Here is a 14,864-nt window from a genome sequence, read left to right on the forward strand (position 1 = left end):
AGCATGCTTCGTAATATGAGCTTACATCAAAACTTCCCACTGCTAGAAAAACCTAAAGCGGACGTGAAAGTCGAAGCAAAACTGTCATGCAAGCAGCAGAGAATGTGCCTGGGCAGTGGGAGTCATTTGCATGCCTGTTCTCTTCAAAGGTATCTGTTGCTCATGTGTTGACATGATTGAACCGTAGTTGATGATATTGCTGTATGGCTGTGGATCATGACAGTAGTGATTAGGGAATGATATAGCATACTTCCCTTTGTTTGTCTGCTGAGACCTGCGTCAATAATGGCCTCTTTCAACATGTGGTACCAGCTACCTGCTTGCCAGAAAAATGCTCTATTTTTACCATATATTGCTAATGGTTTGACTTGTTTGCTCTAGCACTATTGTTCTTTGCGGAACATTGGTGCTCTTACACTGCCATGGCATACACCAGAGTTAGTAGGCACTTTAAGACACCAGACAATGTGCTTTCAAAACACACTAGCACCTGATGACATGTTTTACTATCTTTTCATGCAGCCAACACTTTTCTGATCATGGTCACAAGTAGGTTTGTGATTCATGTTTGACTCCACCAATATCGTACATTCTAGTATTTGTGCTTCCTAGTGTGTGTTTTTGGCATGTGATTATTCCATCATGTATATAGGATGGCTACTGTGGGGCTGGCATGTTGTCACAATGTGTTGGTGTATATACATGTGTAAAAACACTAACAGCAATATTACGGTATGTAGCTGGCCACTGGTCTGGCCATGATCAGTCGCTAATTTACTTTAGGCATCATGGGAGAAGTTACACCTTTGAAATGTATTAACTCAGATATTTAAAACTATGTTCCTTTTCAGTGGGTTAATGGTTAGTTTATGAGCATAATTAGCTAAACCAGAATTCAATCTAGGGCAAATATTGCAAGAGCTCCTCCTAATGGAGCTAACATATTTAAAATAAACCAACTAAAACATCCCCTGGATTTGTTAGCATGAAGTTCCTAATCTTAAGGTTTCGATCTGTTAAAAAAGGATCATTTTAGATTTACCTATATCTAAATGAAGACATCGGATGTTTCACAGTAAAGTATAGAATCCTTTTTCAAATAGCTCTATAATGTGAAGTGCACAGCTTGCTACATAAAAAAAAATTGCTCTGTTACTCTTCTGACTCTGTGCATGTGTGTCTGTCTGCAATTCTGTTTACTTTAGCTAGTAATGCTTTTATAGGAATGACTGTCATTTTAAGCAGATCATGAATACTTCCCACTTCTGACTATATCAACATGCAGTAAATTAACTGCACGGCTATTCATTTGCAAAGTCAAAAATCTGTATGCAGCAAGCATTCAAATTCCATTTATGCAATGAAAGGACAGCTGGGCTAAATTCAATTTTTGGCTCATAATAAAGACTTATAGATTCCAATCCTATTTCATGTCTTCAGCTGCACACAGTCCTCTACTCACTGGCCCTGCTAAGGATGACAAAATGGAATCTTAATCTAAGTTGACAAAATGTTCTCAACAAATTGATAAACATGCTTTTAATTCAAGTTGTCACCAGTAAAAGAATGGACAGGGTGAACGGAAAAGCCTGTAGCAGGTTGATAGGCAAAACTTTTACGCTTTTATTCTAATGCATTGTTTTCCTCTTTTCCAATACTAAAGGGAAGTCACCTTGAGATAGTTTCAAATAATCCATGCTTGCTAAAACAGAGGTATTACAATCTAATGAAATATCAGGAAGTGACATCTATAGTTTGTGACTGAAGAATTCAGTACTTTATTTATTAAAAAAAGCATTATGGTCAGGTAGCTGTTAGGACTCAGTCTGGGTCCAGCTAAACTGTGCTTGACACAGACCTGGGTTTATGATTACGGCAAAAGCGGCTTCCATTGCCTTTATAGTTTCCATTGGTCCCTGCTCCTGGGGCCAATTCATCCCCTGTCATAAATGAGAGTAGCCTCAGTGCTGCTCTTCTACACAGAGCTGCAGTGGCTGCTAAGAGGCTATTTTGGTGGATGGGTGATGCCAGAAAGCCACACTCCCTTCCGCTAAAACCCTGTACAATGAGGGCTGTGAAGGGAAGTATGCAGCGCTGATGGTGATGACTCTATACCATTTGGGAATTGTTCTTACGGTTAGAACTATTTAGGCCTCTTTTGTGTCTGATTTGCACTGCTAGAGCAGCACAGAGCAAATTTAGAATGGCACAGGGGATATACCAATAGCTCTTTCCCACCAGTTCTGTAAATTCCCCAACCAGAACCACACTTCTTTTTTCTTTTTAAAATGAACCAGTAGGGTAATTATCATAAATAAACACAGCATATGTTACTATCATTAGAGCTTAGACAGCTGGTGATTTTCAGATAAGATATATTGGTCCAAATTCTATTTTCAGTTACTGCAGGAATCAGTGGATTTACTCCAGAGAAACAGCAGTATATTTGAGACCTGAATTTGGTCCAGGTCATGGGACAAGATAAAGAGAAGGGCAAATCTACAGTTCCAAAGAAACCATATTATTCCATTCCAGTAGCACAAAGCTTTTCAGCAATAAAGCACTGGATTTAATTTCAAGAACTGACAATAACACATGATTCAGATCCTGAGTCACAGATGCATAAGGTGAGGGGCATTAAGTATAATTGGCATTTCACAAAGGTACATTGCTGAACAGTGCTTTAAGCAGACCTACTCCTGCTAATATATATTTCTGTAAATGTCCACAACATGAGTAACTTACTCAAGTCTTCCTCCTGTTTGTAAATATTTTTCACTTATCGAGAAACTGTGATTTAGAGCACTCAAAGTGACAGTCATTCAGGGGATGCTGTAAAGTGAATTTTTTTTCAGACTTAATTCTATAAAGAATAAAGCCCACCAATTATAATTTTCCCCTTTATAATTCAGAGAGTAAATGGGAGCTGGGCACCTAACTGCTATTTGTGCCACCTGAAAATCTCCCCTTCAGACTTGGGTGAAAAGCCCATTATGATTTTTATATTGTACAATTGGCAGTTTTCTTTGTATTATTCCAGCAAAAAAGAGTGCAGTATATATGTAATATGGCAGAACACAGGCCTTTCCTACTCTATAAATAATGCAGTTCAGATTAACAATTTCCTCTCCATTTGCAGTATTCACTATAATTGCAAGAATCTTTATGGTCCCACTTTTTTGATGTCTTTTCCTATCCACAATAGTCCTGATCTCATGACTGTTGATGTGTCACACAAAGATGTATAATATCTTTGTTATGACAATGAATTAACAATCAAATAGGTGTGTGTGTGTGTGTGTGTGTGTGTGTGTGTACATGCTCATGCACTATATATTTAGGCATATAAATACTTTTGTGAATTTGATCTTTCTGAACATTCTTTGGGCCAAGTTCTGCTTTCAGTTCCACAAACATAGCTCCATGCCTTGAAATCAAAGGGAGTTGCACACTCCCCTACGAAAGTAGAATATGCTCATTAAGGACAGATGCCATGGTGATGAATGTTTTTCAAATAAAACCTATTAAAGCAAAAACAAAGTTAATTTTAAAAGTAACAATTGAATATGCCATTGTATAACTTAAAAGGCCTTACCCATGTAGGAGATAATTTCTTTCTTAGGTTCTGTCAGGGTTCCTTCCCCACTCTGAACTCTGGGGTACAGATGTAGGGACCCACATGAAAAACCCCTAAGCTTATTTTTACGAGCTTAGGTTAAAAACTTTCACAAGGCACAAATTCCACCTTGCCTTGAACAGTGTGCTGCCAGCACCAAGTGATTTAAACAAAGAATCAGGGAAAGGACCACTTGGAGTCCTATTCCCACAAAATATCCCCCCTAGCCCTGCACATCCTTTGCTGGGGAAGACTTGAGAATAATATCCTCACCAATTAGTACAGGTGAGCACAGACCCAAACCCTTGGATCTTAAGGACAATGAAAAATCAATCGGGTTCTTAAAAGAAGAATTTTAATTAAAGAAATGGTAAAAGAATCACCTCTGTAAAATCAGGATGGTAAATACTTTACAGAATAATAAAAGTTTCTAAAACCAAGGATTTCCCTTCTAGGCAAATCTTTAAAGTTTCAAAAACAGGGATAAACCTCCCTCTTCACAAGCTAAAACTAAAGGTAATCTAATGCATTTATTTGCTATTACTATTTTTGCAAGACTTGATGCTTAGTTCAGATAAGGCTTAGGGAGATGTATTTTCCCTGACCTGTTTCCTTGTTGACTCCAGGAGACACAGACAAAAAACTTTCCTCACAGGTTTGAAAGTATCTTCTCCCCTTATTGGTCCTTTGGTCTGGTGCCACCCAGGTTATCTGAGTTTCTTAACCCTTTACAGGTAAAAGAGGAATTAACCCTTTGCAGGGTAAAGAGGGATTTTATGCTACCCTTAGCTGTATGTTTATGACAGGTTCTGTAACCATGCCTCGGTGGGTCACAACTGAGGATGCCAAATTCAGGATGAACTGCTGAGAAAGGGCAAACACAACCCAAAACTGGTGCTTATTCTTTCATATGATATACCAAACCAGCCACAAAAGTAAACTCCTGTTTCACTGCATAGGCTAAAAAGAAGTCATAAAAGCAGTTTCTTTGGGCATTTCAGTTCTTATATCACTACCAAAAACACTGGATCCAGAGATGAGTGGTTCTTTGCAACCAGTCTCATCAAATGAAAGGTTCTCCTCATTCCAAAGAACCAGCTGCACACCCAGGTCAATTTTTAACTTAGATCTTACCCAAAAATCACGCTGATGCCAGTCCTTTAGTATATAAAATCTAAAGGTTTATTCACAAAAGAAAGAAAGCTGAAAGTTAAAATTCATTAAAGGAATCAAATACATATAGTAATTGCAAAGTTCTTGGTTCAGGCTTCTAGCAGTGATGGAATAAACTGCTGGCTTAATAAGTCTCTTGTTACTTCCAAATCATTGGAAGGTCCTCAGTTCCTTTGTTAGAATGCTCTATTAGTATAATTCATAGTCCAGAGGCTTGGGCTGGATGGTGTTTGGAGAAGGATAGAAATAAAATGGAGGTGTTTCCAGGGCCATTTATATCCCCTGCCATATGGAGGGAAACCTGTTGTTTCAAACAAAAACTTCAGCACAGGTAGTGGAGAGTTACAGGTGACCAGATAGTGTTTGGAGTCACGTGGGCATGTCACATATTCATGCCCAATTTCGCACAGTCATTGCAGGAAGCCATTATCTATATTCCAGACAGCACATTTGCAGGACAGACCACTCAGTATAGATGGACATCTCCCATGTCCCATTGTGAGTTAAGTGTCCTTTTGATGAGCCACTCAATTTGAATTGCCCCTCCAAGATTTTTTGGCTAACTACCTTATTATTTATCCCAGAGGCAAACATTTGAAATCCAGGCATAGAGCCAATACTCATAACATCAAAAACAAAAATGATACATGCATACAGATAGCATAATCACCATCAGCAAATCATAACCTTTTCATAGATATTTACATACCACATTTTGTACAAGATTTGTTGCAAATATATAATAGTGGTTGTAGCAATGATCAATGTCCGTGGTGGGCAACCTGTTGCCTGCACGCCGCACACAGCCTGTCAGGGTAATCCACTGGCAGGCCACGAGATAGTTTGTTTGCATTGACTGTCCGCAGGCACAGCCACCCGTAGCTCCCAGTGGCCACAGTTTGCCATTCCCGGCCAATAGAAGCTGCAGGAAGTGGTGGCCAGCATGTCCCTGTGGCCCATGCTGCTTCCCACAGCTCCCATTGGCCTGGACCAGCGAACCACAGCCACTGGGAGCTGCGGGAAGCAGTGCCTGTGACAGTCAGTGTAAACAAACTGTCTCGCGGCCCACCAGTGGATTACCTTGACGGGCCATAGGTTGCCCACTACTGATTTATATTGTTATATTTTAATCAGATAACGTCACAGGTTCTACTAGTATATTGGCTTCAGTGCTTGGTTTTAGTTTTCCATTTCCATACAGGATTCAATCCATCAGGAAATGCACTGAGACAAGCAAGCATCTCTAATTCCCATTAGCAGTGTCAACACAAGGTATTTGCTGTATAATCATCTTTATGCATGTTAATAAACAGTATTTAAGGTCAAAATGTCACCACGTAATTATTTTATAAATACTATCTTTGTTTAGGCTGGTTTTTTTTTTAACTGGAAGGTGATAGGAATAAAGCTAGAAGCAACAAAAATGCATCAGGACTGTGGCCCTGAGTTCCAGAAATAAGTGTGCTTATTTTTTTCTTACACAGCTGATATTATTATAAAATCACTTCTATAGAATTATGGTGTTTTTGGTTTGTACATAACGTTAATAATCTGAAGAAACACACACTGCTACAGTTGGATTTCATATAAAAACAACTGACTAAGTATATACAAACATACGTAATAAATATACCATGTACCCTGCTGGGGTTCTTCTGAGACAGGGTTCTGATAACTTCTGCAACAGAAGACAGGGAGGCCCGCTAGAGAGCTCCCAAACTATTTAAAGGATTATTACCCAATTCCTATACATTACAGTAATCCAGAAAGGAATGAAGTTTCAATGATCCATTTAAATCTGGGCTGATCCCATTCTTCATGCACTAAATGAGCAGGTAAAATGCAATCCCCAAAGACCATTGTGCATTTTTTAGGTAGGGTTTATGTTTGTTTTGTTTGTTTTAACAAATAACTTTAAAGAAGATGCATGCCATGAAAGGGAAATTGGTATTAGTGAGATTGGGTGTGGTCACTGTGATCAAATATGAAAAAAAAGGAAAAGAAAAGCAGGGGTTGGGAATCTACCTAAATATTATTCCTTCACATGTGAAAGTTCCTCATCTCCATTCGTACTAGAAGTTTTGTTTATAGGTAGCATGGTTTGGAATATAGCCCAAAGACTCCTGGAACAATGATTAGCAAAATACCCTATCTACCCTCAGTGCATTCTTATGCTCCGATAAAGGTTTGGTTCAGAGGTCTGAGCATAGGACTAGGAACTTCCAAATTCTAATCCTAATTCTAACAGTCACTCTTTTTTTTTTGTTTTACTATCTATCTATCTATCTACAGTGTTAGGATTAGGTAGTTGCAAAGATTGTTCAAAACAATCTGTCTCCTGTCTTATACTGAGAACAGCTTGGCTGAAACAAAGAATCTTACGTCTGGTGCTGCCAGTTTTTAACAGGTCTGGAGAAAGAACAAAAAGTATTTGAGGCTGGAAAATAAGAGGAGAGTCAAACTAATCTCAAGATGTAGACACCTCAGAATCGTGGTTAAGAACCATCCCCATCTGTCCATTAGTTCTACAATAATTATTGTCTTGTAATTTACACAAGTATTTGAGAGAAAAGAAAAAAAATGGTAATCAGTAACTGGGACAATGTTAAGTTGAAAATGTTCAAGTCAAGGTTATATATGAAATTTGGCTGAACATTAGGGTTTATTTAAATTCTAAATGTCATGATTCTGACATTATTCATCTTAATTACTTTCCCTGACCCCATTTTTTGTGTGTGCAGTACTCAACTTTATGCTTCTTTGCTAAAGGCAGAAAAGTTGATCTGTTCCCAATATTGAAGCCAGCTAACAACTCATTCATGACTACAGCAGATGCTTCTGTTTTGTAAATTATTTGTGATTTGGACAAAGTGCCTCCCCCTAAGAGGATGAGCTGCAATGGTCAAATTCTAGTCATTCACCCTTCCCCCAGGCCATCAGCATTAGCACTTGAAACACAATACTCGGAAAGTGGACAAAAACTGCACATATAAAATATATTTTTGGAATCCTTGGCAAGCTGCACTGACAACTACTTAAGGAACAACACACTGACAGTTTTCAGTTTTAATCTGATGGATTGTGGGCATGTGATCCAAAAAATGATTTTTATTTTAGAATATCATCTGTTCCATGGCAGTTTGTCATACATAGCATAAGACAATATAATCTATTGCAGTGTAAAAGAAAAACCCTAAAGCTTCTTGTGTTTTGATCAGATACCTTCTTCTATTTCATTAGATTAATAGGGGTTATCCTGCCCCTATTGCATGTACTAAACCCAAGGTATCATGCACAAAAAAATCAAATTGGTACTTTTTCAGTGTTTTGAGTCACTTCAGAAATGTGGATATTGCTGGAGAATGGTGTATCTTAAAGCACCTAATGCCAGTACAAACTATCATATTGATCAGTTACTAAGCAGTACTGTAGAGGCTGTTAAATTTTTTTGGAAGTCCAGAAAGTGGTTGGGTTGATTCTGCAAACACCTAAGACTACAAGAGTGATTGTTTTTCAAAACCAACATAGTCATGTGAAATGTATTGAACGTATTAACTATGGAAAAACAACCGTTGTATAATGCAGTTGATTCCCCCACCTTTTTAAGATTATTTAGATACTTATTTACTTGTTCTTCAGATTTATAAAATGGATTCCTACATGCCCATCCAGTGCTCTGGGTGCCTAGCTCATCAATTAAAAAGCAGAAATCAAAGTATTGTCCATAATTACATACGTCTGAGCCCAGTCCCTCTTCCACAGCTTTGGAGAGGAGGGTAAAAAGATGAGCTTTGCAGTGTGCCTGGAAAATTAACAAATCTGAGCTCTAGTGAACCTAGGGAAGAGAGAGTTCAAATTCAAAGACATCTCTCTGGGAACACCTGTCCAGCAACTCCCTCTTATTAATATTAAGGGAGCTCCAACTCTCTCTGCTAATCTCAACTGGGATCTCTCAGGTAACCATATCCCAGACCATTTAGAGATTTATAGGTTAAAATCAATAACTTAAATTCTACCCAGAAGCTTACTGGAAGTCAGCACAGAGCTCTGGTCCAATGGGTCCCCAATATTTGACTCCAATTAACAAGTGGATTGCAGTACTATTATACTAATATACACTAGTTTCAGCTTCCAGAAGGTCTCAAGGTGTAAACAATCTAATCTTGGGGTGGAAAAGGCATAGATAATTGTGGCAAGGTTCACATGGGAGAGAAAAGGGTGTACTTTTCTTGCCAGGCACAGATGAAAAAATAACACAAAATAAAGCAAAGTGAAATAGTAATCATATTCATTATTTAGAACCAACTCCACAACAAAAATGCATTGTAAGGCATTTGAACAATGGTCAGTCTTTAGTTTATTTATTTTTTTTAATAATAATTGGAGATATACCTATCTCCTAGAACTGGGAGGGACCTCAAAAGGTCATTGAGTCCAGCCCCTTGTCTTCACTAGCAGGACCAAGTACTGATTTTTGCCCCCGATTCCTAAGTGGCCCTCTCAAGAATTGAAACTCACAACCCTGGGTTTAGTAGGCCAATGCTCCAACCACTGAGCTGTCCCTAATCCCTTAACTTTATTTATCTTAAATGATTGATCTGAACACTGAGCTCTGGAAAAAATGCTTTTTATAATGAGAGACTTAAGAAATTCCGTCTATTAGTTTTTTTCAAGACAAGATTAAGAAGTAAATTGATTATGTTCTACAGGTGCCTGCATGTGAAAGAAACTTCTATTGTCACTCCTTGCTCAATTGACATTCAAGCAAAAGAGACCACGTTCCTTTGTATAGGGTGAGGTGTCTCAATCCTTCCCTGCCAAACACATTCGGAGAACACATTTCTAGTACATATTTATAATTTTGCATATATCACTCATATGTACACAACAGAATCATGTTAATGACCAGTAAGTTACTAGTTTTCATCTGATACATTGCATAACAGCTTTTAGATACCCATTGTGACAACAGTGAATTGGGGTACACTGAGCTGGTCAGATCAGTTAAGGCTAACTGTTAAATACCAGGGACCCTCTTGCTCTCCAACAATGGGGTGCTCTCAGGTTCACTCCTCTCCTCCAGCGAAGATGCAGGATGGCTAGCCACTGGCTGACCCAAAGGCAGCAGGTCAGAACCCTCTTCCTTATACAGGGAATCTACCACTATATTTTCTTTCCCCTTCCTATGTACAACTTTCATGCCATATTTGTGAAGCATCTTGCTCCAGCATAACAGCTTGGAGTTGGAGCCTTTGGTTCTGTGCAACCAAACCATTGGAGAGTGGTAAGTCATGATCTTGAATTTCTTGTTAAACAGAAAGGGACCAAGCTGCCTGATTTGCTCACGCTATGGCAAAACTTACTTTCTCTGTGACAGAATAATAGGGTCATGTGTTTCCACAGCAGCAATGACCAGTAACATAGTACAAGGTATGATGATAGAAAATAGGGCTGTTATTGCCTACTGCTGCTCGCTTTTTCAGTCCAAATAGTTAAAATTTCCCCTTACAGATTGAATAGTCCTTAAAACAACAGCTGTATGAAGTGAGGATTGGACTTTTCCCACTAATTGCTGGCTTGATTTGTTTCTTTCAAAACATGATCAACTGTTTGTTTTGTTGTGGGGGGCTCTTTGTTTTCCTTCAGGCTGTCTCTGAGTCCATGACATTGGGCATGGTGGCTAATGAAGACAGATGATGTTCTCAGCCTCAAGGCTACCGTTTTCATGTTTTGATACTAGCCTCACAATCAAGGGATGAGGAACAGAGGGGATCTTTGTGCTTGTAGCAGGGCTTCTGATTTATTCCCCAATGTTCTTTCTTTAAAAGCTCTTGAAAAAAGTTTTTTAAATAAAATGGTTTAGGGATTTAAAAGAGCAATATTTCTTGTAAATGAAATGTAAGGACACACAGAACCCAGCCAAACCAAAGTCAGTGACTATACTCTTATTATTCTTCTTTGTGTGTAGCTGACACTAGTACTCAGCATACAGAAATGAAAACAATGGTTTTGAATCTTAGCTGGTGTAAATTGATATAGCTCCACTGAACTAAGCAGAGTTACACCTTTTTTTGCCAGCTGCGTATTTGGCCCATTGTGTGTATGTTGAAAGATGTTCCCCCTCTCTTCACATTATTTATTTTATTTATTTATTCATTCATTCATTATAAGTTATTTGGGACCGGGGCTATTTATGTGTTTGTAGTGACTGGGACATTTAGATATTATTGCTGCAAAACTAATTAATAATAATGGGCCATATATTCAGCTGGTGTAAAGCAGCATAGAAATTTTGAAGTCAGTGGACATGTAGTGACTTATTCCATCCAAGGATCTGGCCAAAAAGATTGCACACACAGGTCACGTGGTATGTTTCTAGTTTAATAAGGAAAGCTCTCTTAGAACCAGGTTTCTAGCAAAAATATTCATATTTATGAGTTTAATTTCCACTTTTGTTAATATTCATTGAAACTTTGCTGTTTCTGTAAATTTTCATGCCCTTAAGCTCATTTGTGAAAATTTCAATGAAAAGCAAACACAAAATAGGATGAAAGTTATTTCATTTACAGTATGAATGTATATTCATGGGAAAATGTATTCACTAATTCTAAATGTTTTATACAATGTAGGGTTTAATAAATCTAGATGGAAAGAATGGAACTTCTATGTAGACATATTTACCCTTTTCTTCTAGCATGGTTTGATGTTTTCTATGGGATGTTTAATCTCTTTCTCCCTGAATCTTGAGCTGTGTTCTAATTGCTTACAATTAGTTTACTATTGCAATTAGAAGACCGACAAAAAGGTCTCGAACAAAATGGTCGAAATATCTCGGAGAAAAATTGTTTGTTGCTCTGAATCTGAAAGCTTCAAAGTTAAAATTCAAAGATGTAAAAATCTTTTAAGAGAGATTATCTGAGCAATGTGGAAATCATTTTATCTATTAAATCTTCTCCCAATTCCATTGCTGCAAGGATCTTAAAAGTGAGTGCACACACACAACAATGCATGAAATCATTTACAAGGGGGGAAATCCTGCCCACGTTGAAGTCAAACTTGCATAAGATTATAAGGTAGACAGTGCCTTATGAGTCTGGCAAGATCAGGATCATTTGGGGGAATATTACAAATGTTTGGTGGTGTGAAATGGAATAGTATGCAATAAAAGAAGAAATACTGTAACTGATTCAATACAGTAAAGGCATTTTATTGAAAGTACAAACCTCACTTAAAAGTATATTATGACACTTGAATAATATGTCAACATTCTGGGATCCCTTTATCAATTGTCTTACAGGTTCACATTAAATAGTTTGACCTGGAGTTACATAAAATGTCATGTCAACATGTTTAATTGCCTAAAACCAGTGCTTCAGAACAATCGCTGTTACCCCTTAACTGATTGTAAATGAAGTGTGTTAAGATTTGTATGCAATCAGCTAAGCTTATGTGGAAATTGATCGCTATGATTCAGGCTACAATGAGTCAGTAATTCTAACCAGATACACCATCTTGCTGCTGTTTGCACTGAATTGATCAGGGCTTTATACTGTAGACAGGGAATCTTTTTTATAGATTATGTTAGTCAAAATCTCTATTACAAAATATATATCATGTTTGATACTCTATAAACCTGACAGCAGCATAAAGAGGATACTGACCCTTTAGATATACACTTCTGGATGTTCAGTTTTCTTCATTACTGGCACCATTCATCCAATCTTTGCAGGTTTACCGCTATTTTTCTTCACAATTTTTTTAAAGATGAGAATGGGCAAACTTTGATGTAATTAGGGTGACTAGAGAGCAAGTGTGAAAAACTGGGACAGGGGGTGGAGGATAATAGGAATCTATACAAGAAAAAGACCCAAAAATCGGGACTGTCCCTATAAAATTGGGACATCGGTCACCCTACATGTAATTCACAATACAGTATTTAATCTGGCCATTTGAAGAATATATTCTTCATGCCTTTCTCCTGGTACAGTAGTCCAACAGAAAAACAAACATAATTCATCCTACAAATACTACAGACCATTTCCAGATCACTTAAATGACTTAAAAAAAAAAACCTTCTTAGAACAAATAAGTGCACCTTTTAAAAAATATGGTGATGGAAAAACCTATATTGTACTGAATAAGATCCGAGTCAAACTTTTCACTAAAACCTAAACCAAAACTGAACGAAACCTTCTGGGAAAAAGAATATGTCTTTTTTTTTTTTTTCGCCGTGGACCATGCGCGCTCTCCATCATAAATGCCAATGCGAGAGTTAAAAGAATGTAGTACTGTGTGAGGGTCAATTCTTGTTATAGGTAATAGTGCTTCAAGAAGCTGCCATGTTACTAGGGCAATTTACCCCACTTAATAAGGGCATTGCTGTGGTAACAGCTTGGCGAGGTCAAAGCAGAATTGTAGCATTTAAGTGTGAGTTGCAAGGGGTGGGAATGGGGCTTGCGTTCTGCGCCTCTCTGACCCCCTTCCCTATGGAGTAGATCCCATGGTTGTATGCAAGGATCCACTGCCAAACTCTGGACACGCTTCATACTCCACCCACCACTTGGCCCAACTTGCAACAACATTGGTGGCAGTGGCTTCAGCTTCCGGGTAAATCTGTTGCTTCTTTGTTATAAACAAGGGTAAGATTTTAGTAAGTATTAAATGATACATTGGGCAGGGGTGAAAATAACTACTTTCTGATTTGTGCCTCAACTGTCAAAAAAATCACAAGCTGCCACTGCTGGAGAGAGAATTCTCAAAATATCATCAGAGACACCATTTTCATGGTATTTCTAGCCTGACTGGAAGAACTGGATATTTTCTGAGAAAAGCCCAGTCCTTTGACCCCCTTCTCTAGCCCTGTTTTGCATCCCTAAGCAGTCCAGATAATTTGAATAATTCTCTCTACCAGGAGAGAAAGTAGTGGGAAAGGTATACAGGGCTCGGAGCTCCTAGGGAACCCCTGTGGGTTACTTAACACTGCACTGGAGGAGCAACTGTATTTTCCTACCCTCTTGTGTTTAAACAAATGTAGACATTGAGACGTTGGCAGTTGACTTCAGTGGAAGGAAGATTTGGCGCTTGTCTTTGTTTGTGAACCATTTTCTCTGTAATAGAAATCAATGATAATTTTAAAATATGTATCATAGCTAAAGAGGTGTCTTGCTATATGTTAGGGTCTCTCAAGAAGCTACACTTGCACAAGTGAGCTCACAGTATGCAGGATATATACTGTATCTTTCTTTCTTTCTTTCCATTACAGTTCCCTCACTGATATCCTTACAATCTCTCCTTCTCCAATATGTTTTTTCACCTAGGTTCCCTTTTTTCCTTTGTAGCCTTTTATTTTATTTAAAGTGAATTTAGTAATGTTGTATGACAACGCCAGGGTTTGGCTCTGGTGGCTATAGTTTCAAGCTCAACAGAGTGAAAGTCAGCTCTGCTACTTGCTTCAGACCGAGTCTCTAAGTATACATAAAGACCAAGGATAGCGACCACACATATATTTACAAGTACAAGGTCTAGTCTGTTTTATCAATTTTATTGAAGTTACAATTATCATTATGATTACCTAAGCATACAGAAATTCTATAAAATGTATGCACAAATTACACATATAGTAATTCACATCCTATACTCATGTCCTTAAAGATATTCTTAAGCTCTGATGGCTGCCTTGCCAATTGATCATCCTTAGAGGGATGGTTCCTGCTGGAGTTTCCCATAGGGAGCGCAATTTTCCTGCTCTGGGCATCCCCTTTTCATAATGTGATTCTGATTATACCTCATTAGCATTTATGCACATAGTGCACCCTATACTTAGGGAACGTGTTAGCAAAATGTGACTACCCAGTATCTTGTAAACAAAAAATTACTCTTACTGTTAATTTTGTGCAATATCACCCATTGGTACATCTTTTCCCATAATTTTGTGGCATAGGGTCATTCTTTGATCACTCATTTATGTCAAGCATTACTTAAGCCTAAGGCTTAGTATGACTAAGCTAAAGTCTTACAGGCCTTAGCATGCAGGCCTTGTGTTTCAGCCCTCCTTACTTAGATACCTAATACATAA

The sequence above is a fragment of the Chelonoidis abingdonii genome, chromosome 7, assembly GCF_003597395.2.
Source record: "Chelonoidis abingdonii isolate Lonesome George chromosome 7, CheloAbing_2.0, whole genome shotgun sequence".
NCBI lineage: Eukaryota > Metazoa > Chordata > Testudines > Testudinidae > Chelonoidis > Chelonoidis abingdonii.